The sequence below is a fragment of the Boleophthalmus pectinirostris genome, unplaced genomic scaffold, assembly GCF_026225935.1.
Source record: "Boleophthalmus pectinirostris isolate CB_2022bp ecotype Guang Dong unplaced genomic scaffold, ASM2622593v1 HiC_scaffold_5, whole genome shotgun sequence".
Lineage (NCBI taxonomy): Eukaryota > Metazoa > Chordata > Actinopteri > Gobiiformes > Gobiidae > Boleophthalmus > Boleophthalmus pectinirostris.
The window spans coordinates 25,669,170-25,697,155 of NW_026571404.1; the positions used below are offsets into that span (position 1 = coordinate 25,669,170).

At 38.8% G+C, this 27,986-nt stretch overlaps 1 protein-coding gene across 1 annotated transcript in view; it reads left to right on the forward strand.

Moving 5' to 3' along the window:
• grid1a (glutamate receptor, ionotropic, delta 1a) overlaps window positions 1-27,986 on the forward strand; it is a 426,969-nt gene that overhangs the window by 71,580 nt on the left and 327,403 nt on the right. The window lies entirely within an intron of this gene.

A 27,986-nucleotide genomic window follows, 5' to 3' on the forward strand; every position in this document is an offset into this window, starting at 1 on the left:
TAATACATTTTTCAGACGGCAGTTTACTTTTATGTGAAGCAGCAGTCTCTTCACAATAATTATGACCACCAATTTGAGTATAAAATGCTATTTTTACATTTAGCATAACAATTTGGATGCTTTTGAATGCCTCAGGAAATTCTTGTAAGCAGTGCACATCTGTTCCATTCTATTGTGCACTTCTTAGTTTTTTGCCACCTGCACAAGACTGATGGCACCAACTGGAGATTTCTACTTTTGCTTTATTGAGCGTTACATCCACAAGTGCTCAGCCCCGATGAGTGTCCCTATGAGCCATGGCTCATTATAGAGATGCTCTTTGAACAGAACAGTTTGTTTGTTCCATACATGTGTAAATATGCACAGTACAGATCTATGCATGTTATTGCTAAACTCTGCTGTGTGTTGATGTTGTCGCTTTGCTCCAACTTGTCCAACCACCAAATCATTGAGAAGATGAGTCAGCTACGTGGGTAGTTTATTTAGTTTGAGAATTTAGTTCATGGGTTTTGGCCAGATCAAATGAGAGATCGAGCGATATGTTTTCTTTTTTTTCATGTACGATGCCGACACTGATTGTTTAGAATCAAGAAGTACCAATGGCTGGTAAGATCTGTCGATATTTTGGGACAATATTTTAGGCACATTTGATTATTTTCTCCAAATACTGAAATGTAAATTCACTACTAACTCACCCATAGACCCTTTTTATCATTTGACCTTTAAGAGAGCTGTATAGTCACAGTTTGTACAGTCATTCCTTTGCACTTTAATGTTCAAATAAAACTTTATGCATTTCTGTAGGCAGTTGGTGGGCCAAAACAAAATATTGGCCAACCATTATATCTGTCTATCTCTAGTCAAAACATGAAATTTTGTATTTTGAAATTAAAAACTAAACCATCATTCAAATAGAGCTGGACAATTTCTATAAATGTTTTTCAAAATTCTTCAAAGATTCCAGATCAAAGCCCATCATAAATTAAAACAGCCAATTTGTTTTGATCCATACAATGCATTATACAAGGTCTCTTATCAATATGCACACTCACAGCAAGTGTTAGTTACCATAGTAATGACACTCACACTTTCCTTCCTTTAAAATATCCTGTTGTTTACACTTGACCTTATTACATCTTTAATCTTAAAACTGCACTAACATCACAACAGGATTAAACCAGTTCTTTGATATGAACATGCAGCCCCCAGCCCGTGTTAGCATCCGCCTCTCGTACTGCAGATCACCAGCACCATCTGCTTCAGACGTACGCGCTTGTTAGGAAGTGTCCCCGGAGACCGCAGCCTCACTTTGCTTGGCACTGGTCATTAGTGTGTCATGTGAAATATGCAGCAGGTATTCAATAGTGGCTGGACCCAAGGGAAGCCTTTTCACATCTTCATACAGACGCCTTTAATACGCAATAATCCCAGGATGGATAAATCGATCAGTCATTTTTCTGTGTATGTCAAGATGCTTTTGCTGCAGAGAAAAAGTTTTGACACTGTGAAATTAATCAGCAAATGCCATAAATCTATTCCTGGGTTTTGGCTTTCTGTTATATGCAGCATTTTCAGGACTTTTTACCATTCAAAAGATATTCTATATTGTTGTATGGCATTGGCCATTCTGAAACTCATGGATAAATAATTCAAAAGATTTTTTTAAAAACATCATAATGTATCTAAACCATGCATGTTTGAGTTAAAAAACTCAAGTCTGTATTCATTTCTTATATTTTACAAATGTTTTTTTTGTTTTGTTTTTTTTTTTAGGAAAATTTGTTCACTGTAACATTAAAGCTGCACTGTGTAACTTCTCTGGTCTATGGTCCACTACCTAACTTAATTGTCTACATGGAGATATTGTTGCTTCACCTGAAATGATCAACTATCCATGATTCCCAAAGTTATTGTTTTAGAAGCTTAAGTTGACCGTTCATTTTAGAGGAGTACCATCAACATTCATCTATGAAAAATTTCAAACTCAATTTTCTTTTCCAGGATTTTGAGACATGTTTTTCAAAATAAGCTATTACAGAGTAGCCCAACTGTTTCGCCCATTTGGTATGAGAAAATGTCCCTCATTTGTACAGTTGTGTCCAAAGTTTGCTTCATCTATATTTCATCTTCGGTGCCCCCTTTGTGCTTTCAGGTCTTTGTAAGAAGTGCGGCGCCACTAAAAGCCACTTGCTCAGAGTCAGTTCCCATAATGCTTTGCTACTGCAGAGAGATGGAGATAAACACTGGGACAGGCCTCACACAAAAGCACAAATACTTCTTGATTGTAGAGACACATTCTTTTTGTCGCTCTTGCACTTTGTGTCATTGGCAATTGGCTGCTCCCATCCTGCGTGTTGTGCTTGTTGTGGAGACTGTGTGCTGAATGTCGGTGTGTGGGTGTCTTTTACAGTATTGTGGTACCAAGTTCTAAATTCTAATTCTACATCATTATTAATAAACTGTTAACTGTTTATTCATCATAAATTAAAGTGCCTGTATTGTTCAAAATGGTTTCTTGTGAGCTTTAAGCAATGTTAGAATGCTGTTACCTCCTCAAAAACACGCCTGGAGTTGTTTTGTTTCTTTCACACATGTTTGAGTAATCCTTTATTATTAGTCCATCTACATCTCCAAACCTCAAAATATTCTCTTCCACCTTGTGATGTGATGAGAAAGTAGTTGTCAAGTTAACAGCTACGTTTTAACTTTAGTACAGTAGACATCTAGCCTGATTCATCAGCCGGTTTCACTTCATGGAAACTGTCCTTGCAGCGTTAGGATTTGTTTGCTCGACAGTAGTTGGGTACTTTTTCTTTAACCAATCACTGCTATTTGATCGTGACATATGTAATGCACCGCTAAAGGGGCTGACTGGTATATTAAGATTTTCCCAAATCCCGTAGGAAGAAGGGCAATAATGTCTTTCCCCTTCATAAAATTCACCAAACATTCTCTTTGTTCCAGCTTTAAATCTTCAATCTCAGGAATCATTGACAACACTGAATATAATGGCTCTTCGCTGATTGGCTGGTGCCCAAACTCGCACTTCCGGGGTTTTTGCGAACCGTCTAGTGTATTCTGATTCCTGACCTAGTCGCTGGAGAGTAATGAAATTGAGCAGAGGCACTAGGCTAGTAGACATGGGTCAGACCTAATGATTACGGTGATGGTGTTTGAGGTTTAAAAAGGCAGTGGAGCACATTCTGTATTACCAAATGACATCACAAGGTGGAACAGAGTGTTTTCTGTTTGAGAGAAGAACTCAACCTAAATATGCAGGGTTTGTGTGTTAACCATTTGTGAATGAAACAAAACACTACTCCAGGTATGTTTGTGATGAGAGCATTATAACAGAGATCAGAAAATAGTGTAAAATAGTCCCTTTAACAAGGTAGGTACATAAAGGTTAATGACAGTGAAATAGTACTGGGAGCGATGCACTTAAATACACAGCGGTACAGTGCTAGTAGCAAGGATCAATTGTACAGCTTCACCAACTACTTGTATTTTGCTCTTATATCTCCTGGGAATAAAAAAAATATTGACTCATCGCATTTTGTTTGCACTTGTTCAACTTTTGAAAAACTTTCCCCAAATTAAAACACAAAAGATAAAGAAAGATGAGAAGACCTCTTTAATCCATTTTAGCTGATCTGGTTAATCCCTGGTGAATTTCTCTGCTCTAATCTGTTCATAATTACTGTGACAGGGATGTTACGATCTCTCAGGACTTTGCAGCATGTCCCCCCCTCCATCCTCACCCTACGAAGAGCCACATAGACAATATTTTGATATGCGTAGTGCACTCACAGGCATAAACAGCAAACCCCCTGTGTATTGAGACTGTATTGAGGGCTTTTTCACTTTCAGATCTCTCTTTATTTCCTTCTTATCCAGCTAACGACTGTCACACTGCGCCGTTTCTATGGTGAGGTCACTTCGGGGCTTTGGCACTGTTTGTTTGAGCAAATAACAAAACGCTCTAATGTGCCGAAGGAGGTATTAAAAGCAAACTAAGAAGACAAATGCAGTATGGACGGATTTGAAAGAATTTACAGCGATTAGCGAATTAGCCACACCGCAGTACACTACACCACAAAGTCTGTAAAAATAATCTTCAGAATCATAATAAAATCTGAAATAGAGCTAGTTGATTTTGTTGAATGTTTTGATATATTTCTAGATCTTACATGTCACTTTTACTCATAGACTGTATAAAGAAGTGGACTGAGGGAGTGTGACATCACCCATAGCATTCAGCCCCAGTCAAATTAAGTTCACCGAGGCTAGCAGTTATAGGAGTGAATTTGTAGCCAGCTCCATATTAAAAAAATGAATTTATTTACATACAAAATAGCTAAATAAGAACACCAGAGCGTGTTAATATGAACATTTTAAGATCAAAATGACGAGGTTCACTGCAGCAGTTTCAGAGAGAGGGTTGACAATTTTCCAATATAAACTAAATTGGAACTAAAGTTGATGGAGGTGGACGCGCCCCCATGTCCTATTGGCTTGGGGTTTAGCGATGTCCATTTGCAGTCTATGCTTTTGCCATATCTTCCTTACTACAATTTCGTGCATGTAAATGTAAATACACTGCAAAAAAAGTTGAGATGACTTGAATTAAGAAAGTTTAAGAAACCAAAACTTATGTTGCTTGAATTATGAAAAACACTCTTATTCCATTGGTAGATAACTTTACTTGTCAAGTTGAATCCACTCGAATAAAGTAAAATGTTCTTAATTTAAATCATTTTAACTTACCTAGATATTTTTTTTTCCCAGTGTAGTAAAGCCTGATGCTGTGCTATGATATGGCACATGAAAATAAAAACAATATATTATTCTTATTCTATTAAATGATTTTTGTTTTGATCCGATACCAAGTAATACTAGAGCAACTACTGCAATATTGGTCTGTTACAGAATTGGTATTTGTAACAGATCACCCCTGTTTGACCTGATCCAACAATTAAGTCTTTATAAATAGAAACTGATTACATAATGTAATTTTATTTTATTTTATTTTTTTTTTTTTTGAGAATTTCAAAGCCACATTTTTCTGAGAAGCAGTAGTTTTCAATACATGGTCAGTAAATTTCAGTATTGTTTCGCCTATTGCTTGTATATATTCTTTGATTCTGATTTCTTTCAGATTTCTGTTTCTTACATTTACTTTTTTGTGCGTATTTAGAGCTGTTAATTTTCACCTTTCCAATAGTATTACACTAATTAAAAACAATACTTTTTCACAATGTGTCTCCACGCTTCACTCATCGGAAACTAAAATCTCTTTCCGGATCAGAACTGAAGGAGACCCGTCACTTAGTTACTCTTTGGCATGTAACTCAGCGGGGAGAGTGAAAGTGTCTTTAGTGTGCTGATAAAGAGCAGTCCCAGTGACAGTGATACATGTCAGTCCACAGAGCTGCCCTCGCCTCCATTTTGTCCCATACAGAGGCTGACAGATCCAATTCTGCTCCGTGACAACGCGGCCTGCTGGTCATTTAGGTGCTTTCTTCCGGGACACACTTATGAAATGAAATATTGGGGGCTATTTTGCACCTTTTCAATGACATCACATCTGCTTGTCTAGAGGTCACACTGGCCCTGGGAGGAGCACTGACACCATGTGAGCACCACCACGGAAGTACTGTGGAGTTTAGGATTATGTCATTGGATACATATTTCAGTGTAATTTCAAGTATTTCATTTCTTGTCATTTTACTGTTTGTCTTTGTGGTATATTGTATTCTGTATATCTGTTTCGCTAATCTAATTATTCAGTAACACTACAACAAACTTTGAACCATTTTGTAGCCCTACCATCACACTACAAATTCAGACTCTGTTAAGCCAAAGGTGGGTAAATATTACATTTCTCAAACCTTACTTGTGTCAATGACTTAATAACTCCATGTTTGAGCTATGCTGAATTATCTCAAGACAAATCTATTTTGTTACATTTTCTGTCAGGTCTGTACCCTTCCTATTTTGTTGCTTCTACTTAAATGAACAAGCATGCATCCATTCTTTAAAAACACCAAATAGATGTAATACACCTAAATGTCTGTAATGTCTGCAGTGAGTCTTAAAATGTTTTGGTCTTAAAATGTTCATGATCCTGTTGTTATTATTTCTCTATTTTGTACATAAATAAATTCCTGTTTCAAATTCGCTCTTATAACTGCCAGCATCATGGGCTTCAACTGACTTGAGCCAACGCTATAGGTGATGTCACACTCCCTTAGTCCACTTTGTCTACAGTCTATGTACAACCAACAAAATGGAATGACCCCAACAACTACTATACATTAATACCACTTTACTTTTTGAATTGCCATTGTGTTTGAAAGGTGGCATTTACTAAAAAAATAGGTCAGCCCCAGGTCATCTGAAAAGCAGTGGGCAGGAGGTACAGAATGAGGTCAGGTTTGGGAGATGCTTCGTCATTGGACCAACCAGGCTTTGCACCGCGACCCAGCCCATGATTAAGAGGAATGATGCAGGCCTGGCAGCTGATGAGGGCCTGTTGATATGTGTCTCATTGAAAGTGAATGAAATGTCATGCTGGCAGTGAGTGAATGGTCGGCACCTGGCTGTCGTGGAAAAAAACATCCCAGGATGTTATGATTAGTCGAGAGAATGACATTTTGCATTGAAAGCAATACTCCAGTGAGCTGCTGTTGTGATGTGTTTATGATTAAAGAGACTAGATTAGGCCATTTTCTTATCTTTGTTATAATGTTGTTTCCTCATCACTGACATACCTGGAGTCATGTTTTGTTTTGTTCACACATGTTTAACACAGAAACCCTGCATATTGAAACTGAGTTCTTCTCTCAGACAAAAAACACTCAGTTCCAACTTGTGATTTCTTGTGGTAATACAAGAAGTGCTCCACTGTGTGACATTACAAGATGGAACAGAACATTTTGGATTTTGGAGATGTGGACAGACTGATAATAAAGGATTACTCAAATATGGGTGAATGAAACAAAACGCCTCTTCAGGTATGTTTTTGATGAGATAACAGCATTATAACATGACTTAAAGCTCACAAGAGTCAATTTTGCTTAATAGAGACTGGAGATGGCAACTCAAGGCGCACCTTTTCAACTATTTAAATGAATAGACCCTTTTAAGGAGCTTTTGTTTTGGATTCGTACCATATAGAACTGCAGGCGATTGTTAATAATACCGCTTACAAGGTCTTCCAATTATTTCTGCTTAATCACAGTGATTTGGCTAAATATTGTACAAATCCCAAATCCTTTTGTATCATGTCCACTTAAGCTGAAATAATTTAGCATTCCATTAGCATAACTTAGCATAGCAAAGAGCCGCTCCAAGGTCGTTTGGGGAGAGTTGTGCAACATGTACCAGCAAAAACTCAGCAAGAACGGGCAGATGGATTAAAAGTCTCACGTTGAACTTACACAGGTTGCTTCGAACTGCAAGTTGGAAAAAGTAGAAAAAAATGGACAAAAGTTAGTGGCCTTACTAAGAACTGCAAGCAAATGACTGCGTTTGTTGCTATGGTGAGAGGACAGAGAGGGACCACCCACTGTGGCTGTGTAAATGTTTTAGGGCTTAAGTGTCACCTCTTGTGCCTGATGGTTACTGGGAGAACACAAGTGGCTTCCAATGTCACTGCACTGCTCTCATTCTGGTGTCTCAACAGGGAAATAGACATATGGCTCTACATTAAACCGTCCCCCTTAAATGTCCTATATTAAGCAAAATTGACTCTTGAGAGCTTTAAGCCATGTTATAATGTTGTTATCTCCTCAAAAACATACCTAGAGTTGTGTTTTGTTTGAATTATTAGTCTGTTTACATCATAGTAATGAAAAAAGGTGAAAGACCCCAATCCCATACCCACATTATTAACCACAGTGTAAACATGGAGTGAAGGCACGTATGTCAATCAAGTCAAATGAAATGAGTTAATTTAGGAAGAATACCTGTCATTAAAATTTCAATATTTAGTGCTTCAAGCCTTTAAAAATTAAAATACATAGCCTATATTCCACCTTGAGAACATGCCAGGACCTGAACCACAATTTCAATACCATAATTTCCATTCTTATCAGCAATTTAATTAACCACAAATGCATGTTGTGGTCTTGCTTCATAAACATGTATTTCACAATAAAAATCACATATGCAGTTTGTGTACTTTCAAGTCTGATATAAACATAATGTGGTGATTTACAGGCTTCACTGTTTGAACAATTTCTCAATTAACATCAGTCTCCTTTTTCCTGCTTTGAACGCTAATAAACAATTTACAACACAGCAAAACAACTCTAATGTATCCAATATGGTGGTTTATATGAATTATAAAATGTGCATGCATCCGGTGCTCTGGAATTGTCAGTTAGAGAATAATAATGAAGACACCCGCTGACTTTTAAATACTTTATTTACATTCTCAGACTATGGAGTTTAGAATTATAAACGGTTATAAGTAAATTAGAATCTGTGCAGTGTGCGGAGAGCTTACTGAATGCTTGCTTTGCTGTCAAATTGGATAAAACTATTTGCGAAAACAGGCCAGTCTGGCAACTTCTCAGAATTTTTTACTTCCAATATTCCCATCATTATTTTTCTATTAACTCTGGAATTTTCATAACTAGTAACCAATAGTAACTGGAATTATGGTTGAAAGAGGGCAGTATTTTCATTATATTCTTCAATTATATTCTTCACAGCATCTTAAGCTTTAAAAAACACATTTTTTTTCCAGGAACTTCATTGTCCTTGTACACATTTGCTTGTTGGTTGCCATTTGTGTTATGTATTGGGTGTTATTGTGGACAGATAATGGATATGCGCATAAACTTTGCAGGCTTCGCAAAGTCATACAACTGTGACATTGTAATTCTGGTTTTTAATTAACTCAGCCTTTTTGTCCATTATCATTAGCCATACCCAAGGCTTCTGTGCTCCATCTATCACCTACGCTGTGGATGACATTTAGCTCTCTGGCCCTTTAATGGCTCTATTTCAACTTCTTCTGCAAAAACAAAGTTAATGAAAAAAGAAGTAAAAAAAAATAAAAAATCTTCTGACATGCGTTTCGTCTGAGAAGGAAACCGCTGGGGCTCTCCTGCAGTGAGTGTCAACAACGTTCATGGGGACAAATAGCAGACTTAGCTTGACTTGTGGCAGTTTAAACAAATGAAATGCCTTTTGGGGAGGATGCTGTCCCTGGTGCGATTTGTCTTCTAAACACCGTTTCCCCTACTTATTCTGCTGCATCAACACTTGCGCTATTCACTTCGCGACTTGTGTTTACTATCTAGCCCCCCCCAGAGGTCCAACTTTTGTGTCCGATTCCAGAGCTTTCATTACAAGGGAGCACCCTCGCCGAGCTGCATGATGGATATATACGATCGGCATTTTTTTTGGTCGTGATTGGCATCGGAGCGCGCTTTACCGGAGCTGTAGAATACGGTGGGGTGGGTCGGTGTGGTCCATTTGGGTCTGACTGCACTTGATTGGGTTCAAGAGCTTCGCGGCTACAGATGCCATTTGAAGATTGCTTTCATCCCCCCCAGAAAACACAAGACGAGATAAGAAACCGACCGAGGATTTGAAAAGGCAGCAATTCGGTATCTGAGCTAATTCACATGTACCATTTCTGGCACCACACTACTTTTAAGTCTATCTACGTCTGAGTTGGAAGCACTGATTTACATGTGTAAGACGAGCGGAGCGGACCTCAAAATCCAACCTTATAATCTCGCACAGACGAAAATACAGAAGAAGGTGGGCCCAAAGAAATTACTTATAGGATACATCCAAGCAGAGACCTGTTTCCTTTTAGTTTATGGTGAATAGACTGTAATTTTATGTCTTCTTCACACAAATGATGGGTTCTGGGCAAGATAATTCAAAATGTAATAAAAGTAGTGTCCCCTTTCAGCTCTGAGTTACTTTTTTTGGCCAGATATTTGAATCCAAGTCTGCTATATGTATGCTGAGATTGAATCCAGCAAAAAAACTGAATAACTCAAACAGTTGTGAATAATATGTGTTATAGCGGGCCATGTAAAGAAATCAGATTAATTTGTACCATTTAAAGGTGCGTTGTGTAACTTTTCTGGTGGACATGTGATTGCTTTGGCTGGAATGCTTCACAGTATGATATCTAACCTTTATATCTTCATCGAGATCAAAGCAGACCAGGTTACAGGTCAGATCTCTGGAGCGGCAACTCTGCTCACAGTCAGAATGGCTGTTTTTCTAGGTATTTTTGAGCTATAAAACCACCTGTAATTGAATAGATGTAAGGTAGAGCAGTTTAATGTGTGTAATAATGTCAAATATTTTAGGCAGAGCAATAGATATATCCATAGAAACAAGCAAGTGACGGACCCTCAATCAAAAAGTTACATAGTGCACCTTTTAAAGATAAAAAAATACCAGAAAAACTCCCCAAAAAACATTTAACCCTGAGTTATCATTAATTGCTCTGCAGCTTTTCAATAATATAAACATCCTTGGTCTGCAGGAATAGCCCAGGTGCTGCAAACCTGTGACATTGACCAATTATTCCTGCCAATTATTCTATTCTGGAGTAAATGTGCAGATTTGAAATGGATTACTTTAAAAGGAAACCATTGGCTGAAGCAAGCTCTTTGGTCGAAACAAATCCAAACACTCAATCGAACTGACAACTATGCAAAATGAATTCACAGTCCCACAAAAGAGGAACAGACTACAGATTGTGCGAGCTAGTTGGAAGGCCATTCCCTCGCAAAGTGAAAAAGATGTTGAGGCCGATTGTTGGTGAGAAGCCTTTTAACTCTGCGGTCCACTTCTCTCTGCCATCTTATCTCAGCCGAGCAGCATGCTAATCAAACACAGTCAAGGCTAACAATCTGTCCCTGGGATCGCCAGTTTTGTCTATGTCCTTGCCATGAATGCCTCACACGTAAAACCTTTTCAATTAGCACAGGTGATGTGTCAGCTTTGATGCCTGAGTAATGAATATCAAATGTTAAAAATCAATGAAAGGTTATATGAAGACAAACATTTTCCAGAATTCAGGGGTGAACATTTATGATCATTTTCGTTTAGATTATGATGGTGTGACTTCCTTTGTACATAAGAGAAACTATGGCCTGGGACTTGTGGACTGTTTTACTTCCTCTTCAAAGAAAATTACTTTATAGAAAGACCAGGAACCTGAGTGGCTAACTCAGAAATTTCCAGGCATGATCCCTTGGTCACTTGGGCTTTTCTGTGTGGAGTTTGCATGTTCTTCCTGTGTATGGGTGTGTTGCCTCCAGGGACTCTATTTTCCTAGCCAGACTGGCGCCACCTAGTGCCTCCACTCAATTTTATTTCTCTCCAACAACTAGGTCAGGAATCGGAATACACTAGACAGTTTGCAAGAACCCTGGAAGTGCGAGTCCAGGCACCAGCCAATCAGTAAAGAGCCACACATTCTGTGTTGGCAACGAGTCCCGAGATCGAGGATTTAAAGCCGGAATAAAGAGAATATTTAATTAATTTTATCAAGGGGAAGATGTTACTGCCCTTCTTCCTGCGGGATTTGGGAGAAGCTTAATATACCAGTTAGCCCCGTTAGCGGTGCATTACATATGTCACGACCAAATAGCGGCGATTGGTTAAATTTAAAAAAGTACTCACCTACTGTTGAGTGAACTATTTCTAATGCTACGAGCTGCGATGAATCAGGCTACCAGTTCCCTTGAACCCAAAACAACACCAAAACAACCCCAACAGTTCAAAGCCTCCAGCCAAGGTAGACCTGACCAAGTATGGCAACTTGGATCCAATCTTAAATCATAGCTATTTATTTTAGTTTTGTTGTGCACAACAGTTAAATTTGCAATGACTTAGAGTAAAAAGGTTATTATTACCTTTTTCCACAGTTTCCATGGTTTTATGACACTGACTCAACATCAGCTTTTACCCCATGATGTGTACAAACATTTTTGAATGCTTCTAGTTTACGTTTCTCCTACCACCTTACACCTCCACCTTGTAATCTGATTTCTGTATTTTAAAACCAACATGCTGTTTCTTATCCCACTTCCAATTTGTTTATCACTCTCAGCCTAGCATCTTCTGACACCACGTCTTCCCTGCTACACCGCCAGAGCCTGACGAAGTGCCACATCCATCTTCGTGAAATGTGTAATGGAAAACTTTACAACCTCGGCAACTTTTGAAATCCGCCACAACAAACTACAAAAGCCTGGTGCGCATCAGGAGGCAACAGAATACCCATGATCCTCGTGGGATTTGTGAATGAGCGTGAAGACTTTCAGAGGATGCAGTGCTGGGTGCATCCTCATATTGTATAGAGAAGGTTTTTCATCTCACAGGCTCAGAGCAATGAAACTGTCCAGGGTGGGTGTCCGATGGCGGATAACACGTCTGTAAGAATCATGCTTAAACATCTAAATTTCCTGTTTTATGTTCCGACTGGAAAGTAGAGCCGGAGACTGCGCTTGTATGAGTTAGCAGTGATAGGGCCAGGTATTACATTGGAAGAGAGTGATAATGTAGGAGATACGCAGTCAGTTGGGGGTGTAGGGAGCTGGTGGGTGTGCTACATCTTTGGGGACAGTATCAGATAGTCAAGATGAATACTGTGCATATCTGCCTCCCACAGATCCCCCGAACATCTTATTTCCGTGTCTATTTTTTCATTGTCGACTTCAGTGAAATGGACTTTGAGCACGATTTTTAAATCAGGGCCTATCAGTGTAATATTGAATCTGAATAAGATATCAGGTTCACAGGTTGTAATTTGCATTGTCTCTTTCAAGGGATGTTTTATAAGGTGAGTTCAGAGATTTAGACATCAGTAAAGAAGTTAGTCAATTTTAACATTAAAGATACACTATTTAACTTTTCTTATAGACGGTCTGTCACCTGCTTCTCTCCATGTTATTGTTTTACCTGTAATGGTCCACAGTATATCAGCATCAGGCCAATATTTGAACTTTGTAGCATATCTCCAGCATAGATTGATATTTGGTTTTGGTCGATCTGCTGCTTAAAATATGAACGTAAAGCTTTATATTAACAATTTTAGTGGAAGCAGTAAATGAAAATGTGACTACAGTCGTCCCTCATTATAATGCGGTTCACCTTTCGCGGCCTCGCTGTTTCTCTGTATGAACTCACATTGTGTTCCTCCCCATGCGTCCTGATTGGCTAAGGGACTGTAAACCACTGTCAATCAATCTCCTCCGTACCGTGTCTCCTGTACAGTACAGAATGCGTTTAGCTTGACAAATTTACATAAATGTTCGATCTCTAGCAGTGTGATTCTGAAGTGCTCTATGTTTGCAAGTTTTCTTCCCGACAAAATTCACAATGTCAACGAAACGTTCTGCACCAACAAAGCCTCCTGCGGTTGCACCCATAAGGCAGAGGAAGATGCTAACCAAAAGTTGGACTTCTGGACATGCTAAAGGAAGGTAAAAGTTGCAGGGTGCCATTACGGAATAAATTAATCTTCAGTTTGTTACATAAAGAAAGAGGAAAATAACATAAGGATGAAAGTTGCTATAAGTTTTAAAAAGAATGTAAAATGGGTTGTAACTGTCCTGTCTGAGAAAAGTGTATAAAGTGTGGGATTAAAACATATATGAGAATTATAAAATATACAGCTGACTTTGCGGCTTTCACCTATTGTGGGGACACAACCCCTGCAACAAGGGACCACTGTATACAGCTCTCTTCTAGGTTTGTGATAAAAAAGGGTTTGGAGGGAATTTGAAATCAATTTAAATGGAGAAGATAATCAAAAAATAACAGCAGAGCTGATCAGTAATTGGTTTCCGGTTTCGATATCGTCATCAGCAAGGAAAAAAAAAACATATCGGTCGATCTGTAGTATCTACCTTTCATGTATTTAATTACAGGAGTTCTTTATTGCAAAACATATATGGTAAAACATATATTCTCTGGTGTCACCTGCTTATTTCCATAAAGATATACTTACGTTTAATGCCACTATGGAACATTCAAGGCAAAGCTATAACATCACCCTGGAGACAAGCATGGAATAATTGTGCATCCATCAGTGGGTTCTATGTCGGGAACAGTATTAGTAATAGATGTTATAGTGAAACTGACTCCTGACTCCCTCATGAGTTCATAATACATTATAAGTTATACATCTTATATTATGCGCAATTTACTCATACTATACATACTGAAGAATTACACAATAAACCCCCATTCAAGTACAGTATATTTGTGCGTGTCTCTGATGGTTGTTTTATTTTTACTGTCATCATAACAGCTTATTTATACCTGTTACTTTCTCACTCCATTAGCTCCCATGTGTTTTACTGGTCCAGCTCTCGCTCTCCCCTCCTCTTTTATCTTCTTCCTTACTCTTTTTAATGGCTCCTTGGTTGTCAGCCGCTTCTCATGGCTATCAGTCTAGATTTCCTCTTGCTGCTTTTTCTTCCCGCTCCTTGCAGCTTATGTCCCTATCATCATTCCCACTCCAAGCATCTACAAGGATTTATGCTGTATACAGAATGGTGGGCACATATTGTTCCATGTTGCAGAAATTTTGTGTTTTTTAGTTTCGAGAAATGTACAAAAGTTATGTTATGATTACAGATGGCCCAATATGTTTTTTTTCACGGCCAGTGCTGGTACTGATTTTTTAGAATCCAGAGTAACCAGTGGCTGATCAGATCTGCCAATATTTTTGGGCTGATATTTTGGGCCAGTTCTGATTATTTTCCTCAAAATATGTAATATAAATTAGCTTTTTCCCCCACAAACTTATAAGAGAGCTGTATTGTCACACTTTGTGCAGTTATCTCTATGTATTCAAGTGTTCATAAAAAGCGTGTGTATGTTTCTATAGCAGAAAGACCAAAACAAAATATTGGCCTATGCTGGGGATTTAGGGCCGATTGCCAATATGCTAAAACGTTCAAATATTGGACAAACGATATATCGGTTATGATGCGAGACCCACTTGGAGAGCATAGGGTGTATACTGCAGAAGAGATACAAGCAGATTTTGAACTGCAGTGACCGCTATAAGAATGCATAAACAAGTGGAAAATCTCAAAATTAATTCCATTCTGTAGTCACTGCTGAGCAAACCTATCGTACGAAGAGCGGTTTGGGGATGGCGGAGGGGAAGTCTGGAAAATCTCGCAAATCTGGCCCAGAGATTGGATGACACACATATGAAGGTCCTCTGGCCAGACTAATTGAATTCCGATTTTCCCTGTGAGATTGGTTAGCAGCAGCAGCAGGCAGGCAGACAGGCTGCCCCCAGCATGGATCAGCTCCCTCCAACCAATCACTCTAATACACTGTTTATGTCCAAGCCAGTGCAGCCCGCTCAATAGCCTCTCCTCCTCCTCTTTTTCCTCCTCCTCCTACTCTTCCTCCTTCTTTTCCTCCTCTTCTCCATCCTCCTCCTCTTCCTGCTCCTCCTCCTCTCCCTCCTCTTTCGCTGCTTCCTCTTGCACCACCAGGCCAAGAGGGGCTTCATGGGGGCCCGATCCAGCCTCTGAAATGATACATAATTGAAAAGGCAGCATGTCTGCCGTGTCTACACCTACAAATCATCTGCTATCAAAAGAAACACAGGTGTGGCTCAGAGTGGCTCAGAGTTCACTAATCTGCACAAAATGGAAAGCCAGTCATAAGTGAACACATGAGCGCTTTATCAAGGTCACTACTGTTTTAAATGTGTTCATAGTAGCACAAAATCTTAAGAACATTTTTGAGAATGTTAAATGAATGACCCCCAAAATACAAAATTACAAGAAGTATTCCAACTTGAAGTAATGTCAAGAGCCCAGAGCAGAAAAGACCAATTCTTGTTAAAACATTTTTTTCTTAGCCCAATATAGAACTTTCTGGCAAAATCAGACTGCTGTATGCTATCTACTGTCTTTGAATTATTGAGTAGTCTACTTTATGATAAATGTGTTGTATTGCGCCTTTCCATCTTCAAGGCACTCAAGCGCTTTACATCAAGGAACCACTTCATGCACACATTCATACACCAACAGAAACAGACACAGAGCGAGATGGGTTAAGTGTCTTGCCTAAAGACACTTAACCCATCTCAGTCGCATGAATGGCAGCATTCATCAGTAGGAGAATGCTGTTGTGTCAGTGGACCTGACTGCTCTACCAGTGGTGTTTATGTTAAGAGTGGGATTCAAACCACCAACTTTTTGATCAGTGGACGAACACCAACTGAGCTACTGTTTCTCACATACTTAAAATCACATACTTAAAAATTGTATTAGTTATACTTCACACATCTCACATCTCGAGACTGATAAAAATGAAATTTAAAATAATATACTTTATTATAAAATACACTGGACAATGTTATCAATGTTATCTTGTTAAAATTCAATAGTAGTAGTATCTTTGTACATAAATTCAAGAATGGAGTTTCATTTAATTCTCACTTTTCTGCCCGTTCTTAAATATCACAATAACTTTGAACTTTCAATTGGATGAAATATCAAACGGTGCATACACAGGTAAAGCAAGTGTATACTCTTATATGTGCTTAAACGGAACTGAAGCGAGCGGCCAACACGTGCTCCATTTTATAGCCAAGAGACGGTCTTATGAAGGTCAATACTGAGGCTGCTTTACCTTGGGGGAAGGAGTCCACTCTCCACTAAGCCTTACCCATTTATTTTTCTTATAGGATTTATTTGCATTTGGCTGAGTCCATGTATGCAGTAGGTATGCTGAGAGAGTTATTGGTCATCGTAATTGTTTTCTCCCATCTCCGCGCACTGGCCCTTGGAGCAATTACTTCCCCGATGACCTCAATGCGTGCAACAATACAATGTGAACTTCAGTGAAATCCATTACTCGGATATGCCTTCGTGAATGGGTCAAATCAATTGCATATGCGTGCACTTTATTTTACCATATTGCTGTGTATCGCGTTGTACTGGCAACGTTTGAATCTGTAACACAAGATGCAGGTAAACTTTACATGGATATATTTTCTGTTGTGTTAGAGGCTGGATGATATTGCCTCGAGCCTAAAAAAATACTTAAGAATAATATCAAGATCTCCTATTGTACAAACATTGGAGAAAGACCTGTACTTCAGACTTGTAGTTATTCACTGTGGGCTAATAATACTTGTTTGTGTTTTCGGCAGTGGAAGTCTTGAGCTGATCTTTGACCTTACTGTGGTGGCGCCCTCTTATAAATATTGAAAGCGACAGACAGGCACTTCATATCTCATTGTTTTCTACACAATATTGTATTTATATTTACTATAGTTGCCAAGGACGAGATAGAATGTTAAGGTTGGAACTTTCCTGTTGCATAAATGAGCCAAAGTATTTTTAAAAATGTCAACTCTGTAACATTTTTTTTTTTTTAAAATCATATATTTGCAATCCACCTTAATTAACCTTAATAAAGCATAAAACAAAGACTTAATTCATAATGTGCAAATGATATGTTGAAGGTGCACTGTGTAACCTTTTGGTAGGGGATCCATCACCTGCTTATTTCCATGGATATGTCATTGCTCTGGAATGTTTCACAGTATGACATGAAACAGCTCTACCTTACATTTATTCAATTTAAAAAAATATATATATTTATGCATTTATTTTGGGCAAGTAAAGATTTACATTCATATACAATGGAACATATAACATAAGTGAAATCATAATAGAAATTAAAATAACAACAAAAAGTATTATTATTATTATCATAATTTTGTCAATCACAGGTGGTTTTAGAGCTCAAAAATACCTGAGAAAACAGGCATGCTGACTATGAGTGGAGTTGCCTCTCCACAGATCTGACCTGTAACTTGGTCTGGTTTGGTTTCCATGAAGATAGAAAGCTTTAATACCATACTGTGAAACATTCCAGACAAAGCATTAACACCTCAACTTAGAAAAACATTTGACGAGCCCTCCACCAAAAAATGTACACAGTGCATCTCTCGATTGACCAGCCTAAGCAAACTGATTCCATTTTCTTTGCCCTGGTCGATGTGCTTACACAGACTGATGCAATACATATGCCTCTGCTACATCAGAATCTCCAATATTGTAAAAGCATCCCCTTCCCGAGCCATCCCATGTTGTGACAGCGTTACCTTAAAAATTTAACTAGGCCCCTTTGCAGTTGTCTCCATTAGCAACGCTGAATAATTACCCACTCTGTACTTGTGGGGTGTTAGCAGTCACAACATTTCAGCTCAGAGACTTAAAAAAAATCCAAACAAGCTTACCCTTCTAAACACTACACATACTTAAGTTAAGGGTCCTTTTCCTGTTCGCTAACAATGATTCCGCCCCCAGCCGCTGTGCTCATTTACATGTGTCTAAACATGTTCCGCTCCCTGTGTAATTGCATGTTTTGGATAGTGGTCTTACATCCCTCTGGCTGTGTAGTAAGCAAAGCAAAAGCAACGGCTGTCTCCAGTGCTTATTACAAGGGCTTTCCCCTCTCTCTCTCTAGCTGTCATTCTCTTTCTCTCTCATTCTCTCTATCTTTCACCTCCCTCTCTCTCTTTCTGTCACTCTCACCCAGTCTCTCTCCCTCTCTCTCTCTCACTCTCTCTCTCACTCGCGCTCTCTCACCCTCTCTTCCTCTCTCTCCCTCCCCCCTCTTTCTCTCTCTCACCCTCTCTCGCAATCACTCTCTCCCTTTCTGTCTCTCCCTCCCTTTCTCTCTCTGCCTCCCCCCTCTATCGCTCCCTTTCTCCCTCCTTCTCTCTCTCACGCTCTCCTTTTTTCTCCCTCTCTCCCTCCCTCTCTTTCTCTGCATGCCCCCTCTTTCTCACTCTCTCTCACTCTCCTTCCCCTTCTCCCTCCTTGTCTCTCTCTCTCTCACACTCTCTCCCGTTCTCTCTCCTCCTCCCTCTCTCTCACCCCTTCTCTCTCTCACCCTCGCTCTCACACTCTTCCGTTTTCTCTCCTTCCTCTCTCACTAGCTCTCTCTCACCCCCTCTTTCTCACCTTCCCTCTCTCACTCTCTCTCTCACACTCTCTACCTTTCTCTCTCCCCCTCTGTCCTCACCCTCCCTCCGTTCCTCTCCTCTTCAGTTCTACGTCACCGCCCATCAGTGCGGTGCTCGTATGAATATTTAACCAGTCCTCGGGCTCCTATCATCGCTTTTCACAGTGGCTTTTGTGCGACTGAATCCCAATTTTCCCTGTGCATGTATATGTTTTTGTCATTGATCCATTTATCTTTTTCTTTTGTGGTGTGACAGAGTGCCTCGACTCTGCAGCGACCGCGGAAACACATCAGCATATGGGGAATATATATCAGACTGTACTGAACAAAGACGAGCAAACAGCCACGAGATCACAGTATTAATTTTCTTATGATGGCGTTGGATTATATTTAACAGTGGGAAATGTAAAGAGTTGGTTTTCTTCAATCTACTCACTCTCTTGTAGTGTCTCTTATATCCTAGTACATATTAGATAAAGGCATGACTGCTAGAAAAGAATACAGCTTCTGTTATACATAGATATATCTTTGCCTTGAAGATGGACAATATTTGTAATTTTGCATCTTAGACTTAGACTTAGACAAACTTTTTTGATCCACCAGGGAAATTATTTGGACACAGTTGCTCACGCATCACAAATATGATCATAACAAAGAGCAAAAATATAAATGGTAATAATCAATTCAGAATAAGTAGCAAAATAGCAAGAGACTGGTGTCAAATGAGGCAGAATTACATAAATTGTATAATTACTAATATAATTGCTATCTAAAAGCGAAAACTTGCAGTGTAAAAAAGGGTAAACAAGTATAAACTTTTGTGGTTCATTTGACAGTCAGTTCACTTTTTTGCAAGAGTCTGGCTGCAAACCTTCACCCAGAGGACCTCCACCAGGATGAACCTCCAAACATGTCCCTCCCTCGCAATTTTGATTAGTTTACTCTTTATAAGCAAATTAATTATAGTTTTTTATCAGTTTTAGTCTTAATATTATTAAAAGCTAATTTACATTTTTGCACTTATTAGCACTTCAAAGATTGTACATTTAATCCCCAGTGCATGTCTAAAAGTGTCCTCCCTCATTTGAATGTTTGTGTGTCTCTGCTCTGCTCTTCTTCCATAGGGAAATTAGCAGTTTAAAACATAACCATAAAACTTTTAATTGTCAACATGTAGCCTACAATTACATAAATACAAATAACACACTTTTGTGTGTGAATGTAGCTGTAGGTCCTGTGTCAGGTTAAGATTATGCACAAGGCTGTAATGGTTAAAGTTAGGAAAATAAACAACTTTTATACAACTACTACTTCTACTGTGACTATCACAACTCATACTGCTATAACAGATACTGCTTTTGCCACCCACTACTACAATCTGCTACTACAGTCAATATTAAAGGTGCTATTTTTGTTGCTACCTTGAATCCACATTCTTATAGTGAACAAAGAAGTCACCTCTCTGCAGATCTTGCCTTTAACTTGGTGTAGTGGTGTCACCAGCTTGTCACCATGGAGATAGTTTAATTCAAAGATGGCGTGGGACGAGACAGGAGATTGGGACCATGAAAAAGAGATCAGATGAGAGTTTGACAGTTTACAGAGTTTGACATGAATACATTCTGCAAACCAGTACCGTATTTTTCGGACTGTTGAGTGCACATGAATATAATATTTGATGTATGTAATGCGCAACTAAGGGGGCTAACTGGTGTATTAAGCTTTTTCCAAATCTCGTAGGAAGAAGGGCAATAACATTTTTCCCCTTGATAAAATTCACCAAACATTCTCTTTGTTCTGGCTTTAAATCCTCGATCACGGGAATCGTTGCCAACACAGATTATATGGCTCTTTGCTGATTGGCTGGTGCCCGAACTTGCACTTCCGGGGTTCTTGCAAACCGTCTAGTCTATTCCGATTCCTGACCTAGTCGCTAGAGAGAAATTAAATTGAGTAGAGGCACTAGGTGGCGCCAGCCTGGCTAACGTATATCTGCATTGTTGCCAAACCATAGACCATCTATATGTATGGACAATGTGCCAAACAAAGAATCCGTCCATCCATATATTGTTTTATTAGCTGCAGGGTTCAAAGTGTGAGAACAAAAGGTGCGGCGATAGTCCGTAATTTATGATATTCAGTTTTGGCATCACAATTTTTGATTTACTTCATTTAATGTTTTTTTTTATTGTAATTGTAGAACTCCTTTTTGGAACTACACATATCCAAGAGACACAACTCAGCCCAGATACAAACCTAAATATGAAGTCTACTGGAAAAAATCTCACAAGATTATTTTTGTCATATGGGCACAATCTTGTGGAAATTTTATCTCATGAGATCTTGTGGCACGAGTCCTATCCCTGTTCAGCGCCATACTGTAGAGTAATCCAGTCAGCATCTCCATTTATAACTCTTATCAGCGTATGATTTGTTTTTTTGGTGTGGTTCCAGTTAGTAAGATAAAAAAAAAAAAGCCAGTTTGGTCTGTTATCAACTGGCAGATATTCTTGAAAGTTTCAGAAATTTTGAACAAATTATCATTTTTTATCCTTGAAATCACTTCTAGTAAATGCTTTGTAGGCAATATTACATTTACTACGCCAGTCTCAACACATTTAACTTCCATTTAGCTACTTAGCCAGTTTCTAGCTGACTGGTCAAGCAATTGCACTTTAAGGTTGTTTATTCTGGTACAACCAAAAGCCATTGACCAATAAAGCTCAGTCTATATAAAGCAGCACTTAACATCTAGAGAGCATGCAAATGAGTGGTCTTACGCACTTGCTCCGTCAGCCTCTCCATCACCTCTGTGCTGCTGTCCTTTCAGAGATAATGGAGCCACAACACAGCCCCACACCCTGACTGGCCAATTGTTGTTTCTTATTTAATCTGTTCCGCTTTATTGAATTTAATTATTTCTAAATGATTAACTCAGAGTTTGTTGGGGGGGAGCAGGCAGAGACGCAGTGCCGTGGACTACACAAGGGCGAGCTGTGCGTTGTGCTGGATAGAAGACGACCGGTGGAGGCAAGATGCTAGTATGTGTGGAAAAAAGAGGGAGAGAATATAAATTATTATTTTTTTAAGTATGAATTATTTTATTTATTAATGTAGTTATTTATTTGTGTACATTTTAAAGGGGCCTGGGGCTTCAAGATTCTCATGGATTTGATATCACGGTTATAACATATTCAGAATAATACAGAAATATAGACCACAGTTTGGTTTAGTTTTGTTCATTTATTTCATTTTACAAGGATCATGTACAGGAGTATAAATGAAAGAAATCTTTGAAGAGTTTTAGTAATATTTTATAGCTCTCAAACAATAGAAGAGAAAATAATACTGTACACCAGCATTGCAATCTATTTACAAATACTACACAGGGATACCACTGGGATAATTAGATCACATTGTATTACTAAATTAATTGGTAACACTTTATAATAACTACGCCTTCATTAGTCTTAATAAAGCAGAAGGGTTTTTAATTTGTAATAAATTATTGTTATTGCCCTGTATAATGGGAGGGTTCCTCTGAGAGAAGTGTGCTTACAAAATACTTAAAGATGCATTATGTAACTTTTCTGGCAGAGGTGGGCACCTGCTTCTCTCCATGGAGATTAATTTGTTTGGAATGTTCCACAGTATGGCATAAAACCCAGCTATCTTGCATTTTCTCTATTGCAGGTGCTGTTGTTGCTAAATACCTTGCATTCATATTGTAAATAGGGTCGTCTTTACACGGATCTGACCGTGAGTCCGCTGCTTGTCTCCTTGGAGTTTGATGTTAAATCTTGTGCTATGGAATATTTCATGCAAAGCAATAACCTCTCTGTGGTGACAGGCAGGTGGCAGATCCTCCACCAGAAAAGTTACATAGTGCACCTTGAATTAAGCGGGTTAGGGTGTAGGTTAGGTTAGTTGCTAAGTCTTTCGTCATGTTTCATTAAAGCAAATTAGGTCTACTTATACAGTGTTAAAGGTCCTATATTAGACAAAACTGACTCTTGTGAGCTTTAACTCAGGTTAGAATGTTGTTTGAAAAACCTTTTTGTTGTTAGTCTGTCTTCATCTCCAAGCTCAAAATGCTCCACCTTGTGATACCAAGAAGTGGAAGTTTTCAAGTGAACAGCTACTTTATAGTGAAAGTGTATGGAGTTTAAAACAGTGGATCACTTCCTGTATTATCACATGACGTCACAAGATGGAACAGAGTGTTTTCAGTCTGAGAGAAGAACTCAGAAGAATTACATGTAGTATCACTTTGTGGAAACTGTCTGATCTTGCAGCATTAGGATTTGTTCGCTTGATGTTAGGTGGGTACTTTTCTTATTTAATCAATCGATGCTATTTGGTTGTGACGTATGTAATGTGCCGCTAACGGGGCTAACTAGTATATTAAGCTTTTCACAAATCCTGTAGGAAGAAGAGCAATAACGTCTTTTCCTTGATAAAATTCACCAATAAAATTGTTCCTGCTTTAAATCCTCAATCTTGGGAATTGTGGCCAACACAGAATGTATGGCTTCATCTATATCCATCTCCCATCTCGACCACTTTATTTACTGTTGTGTTGTACCACACAGCTCTTTGCTGATTGGCCGGGGCACGGTCTACAACTTCTGGGGTTCTTGCAAAGCGTCTAGTGTATTCAAATTCCTGACCCAGTCACTGGAGAGAAATGAAATTGAGCTGAGGCACTAGGTGGTGCCAGCCTGGCTAGCCTAAATGTGCAGTGTGAATGAAACAAAACACAGCTCCATGTTTGTGATGAGGAAACTACATTATAACATCCATCCATCCATTTTAGCAGCAGTCTAAGCAGGGACTCCTAGACTTCCTTCACACCCGACACATCCTCCAGCTCCTCCAGAGGGACCCCGAGGCGTTCCCAGGCCAGCCGAGAGACATAGTCCCGCCAGCGTGTCCTGGGTCTTCCCCGGGACACGCTGGAGGGACATTATAACATAGATCAGAAAATAGCATAATATGGGCCCTTTCACAATTATCCCATCCTTTGCAAAAGAATCTAAATTGTGATTTCTCTTTTGAGATAAATAATTGAGATAAATAATTGAGATAAATCATTGAGATAAATCATTGAGATTGTGTTCAGACATAAATAGCCTTTTGCACACTGCTCATTTTTCCCATCCATTACTAAAGCTTGCAAATGCGTATACCAAGTCCCCATGTCTTCTGCAGCCTCCCAGACCACCATATATCCACTATTGCATTTGCATTGTAATTCATCTCATTCGTTTTGCATAGCCACAGGTGCCAGGCCATTTCTCAGTTTGCTTTCACATGATGCCTGTGTATTTTTGAAGCTTGACAGGTGTAAAAAACTCACACTGTTTACCTTTTCCATCCGTGATTCTTGGGAAGAAAAAAAAAAGTGACATTCGTTATGATGCCAGAAGCCACTGAAAGCTACCTGTAATGATGTCCAATAGGCTGTCAGCGTTAGCCGGGGGAAGGGGGAAGAAGAGAGGGAGAGAGAGAAGATGGGTTTTTACAATGCAGCTCCAGTGCTTCTCTAATAACAGAGGGATGCTCTCGAGGGAATGGCAGCAGAGGAGGAGTTTTCTTTTCTTTTCTTTTTTTTTCTTTTCTTTTTTTTCTCTTAAGGAATGATGCCTGATCACAGGGTTGATCAATGAGCTTTGGCGGGAGGAGGGAGATACGTGTGAGAGCTTTCCAAATAAAGAGTGGGATTTCAAAGTTCATTCAGTCTTCTGTGTATTACGTCGCTGGAGCTTATCCCAGCTACTACTGGCCATATATTAAAGCTGCACTGCACAACATTTCTAATGGAGGGTCCGCCGCCTGCTTGGCTCCACATTGCATCATATAGAATATCCTACAGTATAGATTAAACTACCAAGACGGAGACGAGCAGGTTACAGCATTACGCTACATTACAATTCAGATCTGTGGAGAGTCTCCCCTATTCACAACAATTGTAATGAATAAATGCTTGTTGGACATGTCCATGGAGACAAGTAGCACCGAACCCTCAACAGTGCATCTTTAAGGAAGGTTTAGGATGATTAAAAACACTGGCACAATACAAATAGCAATCAAAAAATCTTAATCTTAAAATCTTAATTTATTTCTAAGAATTCTTTGCAACTGTGCACTACAATTTTCTATCTGTAACAAGATGATTTATTTATCAGATCAATGATAAAAGACTTTACCAATCTTAAACTATGTAACTTTTCTATTAGAGGCTCTCTCTGTGTCCTGGCATGTTTGCTTTACCTAAATTGTTCCTTAGTACAGCATTAAACTTATCTACTGTAATTTCTATAAGACGCTACTTTTTTCTCACACTTTGAACCCTGCGGCAAATATATGTACGGATTATTTGTTTGGCACATTGTCCACTCATACATACAGTCTATGGTTTTGGCAACACAGCGAATACGTGCAGCCTGAGTTCAGAAAACACCTCTATCTGTGTGGGTAACACATAGATCTAGGGTTAACATGAGGTTGCTACACTAGCTAGCGATATTGTCAGCGCACTCAGTTTATCGCTGTGTAATAAAATAAGCTATGATGCTAAATTAACATTAGTGAAGGGGATACGTCTTACCTGTATGTGTAAATGACGAGAAGAAACGTCTCAAACTTCAGTAACCAGACATCCACTTATACTTGATTGATAGAACTAGCCCCGCCCCCCGAGAGAGCATGAAATCTGCTGAAATCCTCCAAGACACTGACATGGTGCAGACAGGACAGTGGCTCTTGCAGGAGACATGCGCAGTAGAGCTCAGGGAGAGGTAGGGGTGATGCGCTCAGGAAGATTCTAGTTTGATTGTGTTTTGAATAGTTATTTTGTGCTTCACACACACCCTCCTCATGGAAAATACAAAGAAATGCAGATGATGCAGGTTTTAAGTTAAGGCAATTGATCTGGCTGTAGAAGAAGGAAACAGAGCTGCTGCATGTGAACTCGGCATCACTGAGTTGATGATGAGATTTTGGTGAAGCACTGACTCAATGCAAAAAGACAACAAAACCTTTCAGAGGCGATAAAAGCAGGCAGCCTGAACTTGAAAATGTCCTTGAGGATGTGGACACCTGCAGCTTATATTCAGGTGTGACTTATATATGTACAATTTAAAAATTTAGTTGACATTTTGTTGATGCAGCTTATATTCAGGTGTGCTCAATAGTCTGGAAATTACAGTATATACATGGAGACAAGCAGGTGACACCACCAGGCCAAGCTACTGATCAGCTCTGTGGAAAGGTGAGCCACTCAAAGTAAGAATGCATGTTTTTCACAGTATATTCTTTGCAAAAAAACACCTGTAATTGAATACATGCAAGATAAAAATTTTATGTAATAAGCTTTACTGTGGAACATTCCAGGCAAAGCAATAACATCTACATGGAGACAAGCAGGCGTTGCGCCCTCACCAGAAAAGCTGCGCAGTGCAGCTTTATACCAGAATTGTGATCAAGACATCATGTATTCAGTTTTAGATTTTGTGTTGACAATACTAACCACAGTTGCATCTTAAATAAGACCAAAGTTGTGCCTCGGCCCCAAACTACTCCAGTAATACTTTACAAGTGCCTACTGCAGTTTCATTTAATTGAGTTGGCACCAAGTGGGGAATTTAACACGCTTATAAAAAAATCCAAGATCCAGAGTGAACTCCAGCCGCTACTATGTAATTAATGAAGATGAACTTTCAAAACGTCATCTTGTCTTAGTAATTGGTGTTTAGATAGCACCCCACTGACCCTATTGATCACTCTGGTGTCTGGGAGCATATGCTTTTAATCACTGGGCAACTTAAAATACCAACTTGGCAAATATTCATAATAAATTAAATGTTCTTAGGGTAAAAAACTTTAATTAGTGTTAATTTAAGCAAAAGAGGGACATAGCTGTGGTAATTTAGTCTTTTAACTGACCCTACCCCAACAGACTAACGAACTTCACCCAGGCTAATTTTTGTACCATTTCAGTAATAGAACATTTTGTAATACTTTTTTCTACAAAGTTTAGTTTTAATGAGACAATTACAAAAATAGGGGCTTTAATGAAAACAAAAGTTGATAAATTGGCCCAAACAATTAAAATGTTTCTTGTAGACTCTCCCAATGTTTATCAGTATTAGTGGTAGCTCAATCAAGGCTTGTTTTGAGCAGAGGTACCGCTGTGAATTATTGATTGTTCTATTAGTGGTTTGTGAGAGCGGGGAGGAGCACTTAAGGCCTTCACTTCAACAGACACAAGTGCCATAATTCCCAAGATTTTCGGAAAGGACTTGAAATAGACGTCATGCAGATTCCAATGGGGCTAATTAATGTACCATTGCATGCCAGCGTTGGGAGATATGTTTTTTTATTAATATTATGTGAATTTTCTAAGGATATTTTCACTAGTAAGTAATTATCGCAGTAGTAATAATTATAGCAGTGTAAAAAAGACAGTAGCAGAATTTAAAAGTAAATAAAGGTGCACTATGTATCCCAGGGGTCTCCAGCCTTTTGCATCCAGTGAGCTACCTTTAGAAAACAGAAACACCAAAGAGCTACTCTTTTTCGTGATTGCAAGAAATTGAGAGGATATAAGAGGGCAAGCCTTAGATGCTGTACAGTTAGATGCCTTTAAAACATAAATCCATTATCAGTTTATTGGTGTATAAAACCCAAAATATGCTACATAGGTCTCCAGAAAGAACAACTACAACCTGGCACAATGCATCTCTCCTCTTAAGGTTAATGTAAAAATTGTGCACTGTCCCCCGTAAATAAATAAATAAATACATAAATACATACATACATACAAACATGCAAACATACATACATACATACATACATACAAACATACATACATACATACAAACATACATAAAAATAACACATTTACCATGGTAATTAATCAAATTTGAGTTATTCAGTATAATACGGAATTCAAAAAATCTTTGGCGAGCTATTTT